This window comes from Temnothorax curvispinosus, unplaced genomic scaffold (genome assembly GCF_003070985.1).
Source record: "Temnothorax curvispinosus isolate PA1 unplaced genomic scaffold, ASM307098v1 QBEX01009991.1, whole genome shotgun sequence".
In the NCBI taxonomy this organism is placed as follows: Eukaryota; Metazoa; Arthropoda; class Insecta; order Hymenoptera; family Formicidae; genus Temnothorax; species Temnothorax curvispinosus.
Genome location: NW_020219771.1, coordinates 59,692 through 66,346, shown reverse-complemented (window position 1 = coordinate 66,346; position 6,655 = coordinate 59,692). Strand labels below are relative to the sequence as shown.

General features: G+C 32.3%; 1 long non-coding RNA gene across 1 annotated transcript; it reads left to right on the top strand.

The window, feature by feature from the left end:
• The first annotated feature begins 673 nt into the window (after positions 1-673).
• LOC112459597 lies at positions 674-4,963 on the top strand. The gene is made up of 2 exons (XR_003041342.1): positions 674-756; positions 4,213-4,963. It is a non-coding gene; the product is annotated as an uncharacterized LOC112459597 (long non-coding RNA).
• Positions 4,964-6,655: the final 1,692 nt, after the last annotated feature.

Below are 6,655 nucleotides of genomic sequence, written 5' to 3'. Positions count from 1 at the left end.
ATTATTTAATCGTATGATTTCCGTTTATTATTAGTTCGCAGGCTACTTTAGTAGAAGTAATCGCAGAAATACATAATTTGTCGTCGATAGATATTAACTAAATTGGTCCATGTGTATTACAGTCTTCTTTGTATAACATTACATATGCGTGACGCATACACATAAGAGATGATAATAGAAAAAAATTGCTTAATTTTGATATACTAATTTTAAAAATCTGATAAAAATTTTTATTGGAATTAAATCGCTTTATCACAGCAGAATAAAAATCTGTACTTTAAATATATCGTACATCTTGATATGTTAAACATTATTTTTTATTTTTACATTCGAGATTCTTCACAAAAAATGATAAAATATTGTATTTATAAATTATTAACCGTTGTATTGCCATATATCAAGATTGAGGTACAACGTGTGCGAATAATCTGTGTAGCCGTGAAGCAAATTTCTGGCACAAGAAGTATTTTCTTTTATCAGCATATTTCTCTTTCTCTCTCTCTCTTTCTGCTTTCAGATTTTGCAAAATATGTGCAGGAACGCAAAATATGTGTGTCAAAAATAAATGATATGGCTTTTAACGTTACACAGTTTCTGATGACAATTTTCTACCGAAGAAAGCTTTTGTGATTCTTATTGAATTAAAATATTCTTTTTTTGTATTTTTCAGGTCTCTTTTAGTTATTCCAAGGGACCTAGAGACGAATGGAATATCCTGAAAATTGATGGTTTTGATGCGAAGGATGATCCAAAGAGGTATAATACTGTCTTGAATTTTATTTTACTCTCATGTGTACTTTCAAAACTTTTCAACATGAAAATATTTTCAAGATGGTTTTTGATGTTGAATCATATCATACTGTTAATTTGCATCAGTACTGACAATTTATGTAAAAACATATAAATTTATATTAATTAATTTTTGCGACGGAAAGTTTTCTCTATTATAATTTTTTTTTTTTGAACTTGCGTGCTCTTTTATGATGCGATGTTACATCATAACATCAAAGCTTTTATTATGTCTAATTATTAACTTCGCGTAGAGTGCTCGCACAGAATACCGGTCGGATAAGGACTCTTCGGGAGAAATAACTAAATTAAAGTACTTTTGCGGTACTTCTGCAAGAAAATCTTATAATATCGCAAATTAACGCTGCCAATATCTATTTATTTTAAACTTTACTTTTCTCAGTTGGACAAGATTATATCATTATCAAGTGAGTTGTGCGACCGCGACAAATTTTTTAATTGAAATAGAAAGTACAGAGATTAAAAAAGATATTAAATATCATTAGTCTTAGTCTTTGCATATCTGCAATGTAGAATAATTTTGACGAAAAATGAAGAAAAATATTAATAAACACACATTGATATATATATAGCACATAGACCAAATTTCATTCTAAATTACTCTGTATCATTTGTGAATATCCTTCGAAATACGTGAAACTATGTTCGCTGTACTCGCGGGTAATGATTAAATAATTCGCTTTCCTCATCAGTCCATCTTAAATAATTCCAGCATGTTTGCGCGCGCGAGTAAATGATCGTTTTGTGAAATGACGGTGCATCTCAAGACATTTGCAATTTGCGTTCGCGTTAATGTACGTGCGCGAAATGCTTCACAACGTTTTCCGTGTAATTTCCACCGAGGAAAGAAGGGAGATGAGTAATTATGAAGAGACGACGTCGCGGCATACTCTTGTAAGTTTTAATTGGCTTTACAATAATTGTGACTTTTACGAGCTCCTTTCCCTTCCCCTTGTCTCTTTTTACCTCTGCCGAGAGAAAGAGATGGTTTGTTTCCTTTTGATGCAAGTTTTTCGCGCCGCGAATATCTGCCAGAATTTTTTACTTAAGTGAGGAATAAGCGAAGTTCTGTTTGTAAAAGACATCGAAGCGAGTCGTTATTGGTGACGTATTACCTCAACGGTTTGTGATATAATCGGAATGACACAAAACGCGGATATTATAAATTGTGTTTTCCTTCGTTGCTCTCCCTGAAGGACGTTTTATTAAAAGTTTGCGAAAATTCGCTATATTGATCGAATTGGTCATATTTATTTAGGTGGCAATTGTAATTTATTGTAGGGGAGACCGGGGCTAAGCCGACAGCGGGGCGAACTTGACACTAGGCTTTTTGCCAATTTAAATCTATCGTAGAAACTTGCCTTTGCTACTGTAAATGCGTCTTTATGTGCCAGTATTATCAACGGACGTTGGTAACATTCTGAGTTATAGTGTAATTTTTAACGCGACATAAGTGTTTTTGATAATGAAAAGTAATTTTTCTGATCTCTCGAAAATGTCTACTCTTTCATCGAGCTTTACTCTTGCGAATCTACCGCTAAGTGATTTTGATGGGAAATTCGATGCTTTATACGAATCCGATAATAATTTTTGCATATTTTCAAAATTTATATATTTTTGGAGTAACAAAAGTAAAAAACGACGTTCGGGGCTAAGTCGACACGACGCCACCGGGGCAAAGACGACACAAACCTAAAGTGACATTATCGCAAAAAAAGGTCACTGTTTCGTCCGATTCCGATGACGATTTAAGGAACATCTGTTGCGTGTGTTCGGAAAACATTTCATTAGCTTCTAATAACAAACAATGCATCTTATGCAACCGTATGGCTCATGACGAATGTTTGCGCACATCTGATCGCGAGTTTACGTGTATAAATTGTTTTTCAGACAGTTCAGAAAAAGATAATTAAAAGTTTAATCTTTTTTTTTCTCATTATTTTAAATAATTGTTTACTATATTCCGACTTTTTTTGTTTCTAATACACAATGTCTTTTCATTTGATAAACAATGTATTTTTATTTTTAAACAATAAAAAAATAAGTTCCAGATCAAATTGTGTCAATCAAACAAAGTGTTGAGTTTGCCCCGGCGGGGTGTCGAGTTCGCCCCGTCATTTTTCAATTCGAAAATTTGTCTTCGCGTCACTTTTCCTTTCCTGGCGGCAAAACAAAGCGACGTACAGCAAAACTTCCTGAATCAATTTTGTACCTGAAGAAACACTCTTTAAATATATATCATTGAATTTGCCTAAAAATTTTAATTAAATATTAAAAATTGCCTTTGAAAAAATAGTGTCGGCTTAGCCCCGGTCTCCCCTATTTATTAGACATGAAGAGTTTATTATTAAGATTGCACGATATTACATTAAAATTTAATATTCTTTTACATGGGACTATCAGGATTTGTCCTAAGCCACTCGATGCAACATTCAAGCATTCACGAAAAAAATGAGTTAAAATTTTCCCGTGCTCGTTAACCGATTTTTTAAGATTGTCAGCTAACAGTCATAATTGAGAGTTTAAAAGACCGTCTATAATAGCCGTAAAAGAGTGCAGTAAGACGTAAGCAGTAAGCTATTGACCAACCACAGTCGATTATTCTTGAATTGTAAAACTCTCATTAGTTAATAGCTTACTTACTGCTTACGTCTTACTGCATACTCTTACGGCTATTATAGACGGTCCTTAAGGACCGTAGGACTAGCGGCCTACTATGGTGGAATACTGTAACTTATAAGTTCAAATCTTGCCTTTTTCTTTTTTTCTAAAATCTGCATTTACATGGATGTAATTGTACAACATATTTTAATAAGAAAATTATTACTAAATATTTATGCTACTAAATCGACATTTGTATCAATTTTATTAATTTTTTACTTTTGTCACACGTCTCCAATTACAAGTTACATATATTAATATGAGCGAATTACCAATAGGAAAAGTGCTTGCTTGAGATATATCAGAATGTATAACATATATGCAAATCAATGTGATACATATGCGTGCGAAGTATAAATCAAGTCTATAACTAAAGTAATTGATATGACAGAGAGTTGAGAAGGATATTGGTACGTTGCTCGTGCACAGAGAACAAATGCGAAACAATTGATCAGACAATAAAGGATCATTAATAGAATAGAGACTTATTAATAGAAATTAATATGCTTAATATAAATATTATATGACTAATGAATATATATTAATTTTAAATGAGATAGAGTTATGTTAATGTAATAGTAACGACGTAGCATAATTTTACATAATTGGTAATTATTTTATGGATAAACATTTGAAATAATCTATATGATTACAAAATGTTACGTTCTTATTACAAGTTTTTCAGGTTACGTATTCTCGTTAATATATGTACCTATATATCTATGTTTCTTTTTGTTTCAGATTTAAATCTATCCATTGCCATCTGTTTCCACAAGTTTTTTATTGCCCGCACATCAGATGATGAAGATTGCAAGAGGCGAAGCAAAATTTATTCCCAATTACGGAGGAAATGGAAGATCAACGTATGGTAAGGAGCATAATTGCGTATAAGATATTCTAGAAAAATTATTTACATTGACGGAAATAGAAATCCCAAATACATATGTTATTTTGCACTTATATTGAGTAGGAAATTATAACGTAAACATATATACGTTACATAGCGTTTGCTAGGTTGTACACAAGACTTGAGCTGAACTCGGGCTTGTGCTATTGCTTATTCATGCTTGTTTGAATTTTACATGGACATTCAGAGCCTTTTCTCAGTCAGTTTTCTATTTTTCCAATTTTCTGAAAACTGCTTTAGATTTATGGTAACCGATACGTTGTACCTGTAAAACAAAAATTTATTACTTTTGTTTGTAACAAGCATGAAAGCTGTGAACTAAAGCTTTTTATTTTTATCCTATTGGCCTCATGAATAGTTTAAACAATTGGTACAATATTACTGTTCCTCTAAAAAAGATAATGGACTTTGACTATCTTATTTATAGAGATATCTGTTTAAATTAGTCACAAAGTCAATAGAATAAAAACAAAAACCGCTTAGTTTCAACAGTTACTAATAGCTAAGTTCCAAGATAACGCCTAGTATAAATTGTGAGGTGCTCCTCGAAAGAACTAATGCGAAATAAAATGTATTTAAAACCTTCTTTTGTTTGAACGTGAAGTTCAGCGTAACTCACAGTATGTGTGATTTATGCAAAGTAAGTATCTTACTTTGTTGTCTTGTTGTCTAAATTTACTATAAAACATTATAGTATATGGCCACAGAATACTGAAACAATTTTTTGATATTATAAGTAATTCTCTGACGATCTAGTTTAATGAGAGATGTTCTGTCAATTTGTCTTATTTGTTAGTGTAATTGTAATTGAGACCTGTTACTCCCTTTCTGCCTCAATTTCTTCATTAATAGATGAAAGAGTTACGTTGATTGTGTAAGGGGAAGTCACAACAGTCAGCGTTCGGGCAAAGATGTTTGTTTATTAATACTTATCGATTAAATCAATGTTAAACGCACATGTGCGACGCAGTTAAATTTTTTTGGTATTCACAATTTCATATTTTTGCCTCTCAAGTACCTCTCAAGTACCTTGATATTTCTTTTGCGTCTGTTGGAAATCTTTTACATCCGCGACTACCGCGATACATTTTATGCAAGTTTAGTTTTGTTTTATAATTTTGAAACTGGTATATGTACATACCTCTTCTCTCCCACGTCACACGTAGCAGTGCTCAATTACTGGGAGAATCAACAGCAATATTTCAAATTGTAATCAGATGCACTCGAACCCGAGTCCTCGTTATACCGCACAGTCCCGTACTACAGTACGAAGAAGTATATGGTATGGGAGACTATTCTTATTAACTCCTGTTAACAAAAAAAATTAACAGATTAGTCTGATTATTTAAAACTGATTCTCTTACAATATTACAATAAATTAGTGTACCATTAGATTGTGTTAATTGAAACTCAAGTATAGAGTGTTTTTTGTTACAAGGACCTATATGAAGGATTACATATAAAGGATTTACATAATTTCATATACGAAGAAGTACCTTTTGAGGTCGTGCTTAGACCGAACCTGTCGCTACTATGACGTGATTTACAGAATATTTCTCCAAGAAGTTTGCTTATCGAGAAAAATATGTTTTTCGATCAGATATTAATGCACGCGATTTGCTGTAATTTCTAAAATATTCGCGTAAGCAATTCATTGCCTCACAACTAGAGTTCTTGCCGGATATAGCTTAAATTTTGTAAATGAATCCAAGAGAAAAGAGAAGAAATATGGGTCGCTTAATTAACTTGCTTTTATTTATGGGACTATAATGATCCACATGGATTGTGCAGAAAAGAATTTTGTCCTTCGATATATGTAGTACACCTGCTGATCTTCCTACGAACTTGCTTAGTTTGTTCAGATATCTGTAGCCAATGGTAAATTGATTTTTATTGATTGAAGACGCTAGTTCGGAAATATTTTTGATGTATGGTATAACTAGGAAGGTCTTTCTTGTCGAAATTATTGTCCGATTCGTCATCATCCCGTTTCACGTTATGTGGGTGTTTTAATTTAACATTGAACAATTTTTAAGGCTAAAATTGATTTGTTTGAAAATTAACTCGAGATTGATTGATTGATTGAGCTTTATTAGCCTTCTCGGCTATTTGCATAACTTGGTTTTTCCTTAAATTAAGTCCTCTACATAAGGTACACGTTTTTCCTTAAATTAAATCCTCTACATGAGGTACAATTAACTTCTTTATTTTATCTCTCTCTTTATTCATATTAAATCCTACTTTAAGCCATGCATGGTCCGTTATTTTATGTTTCTC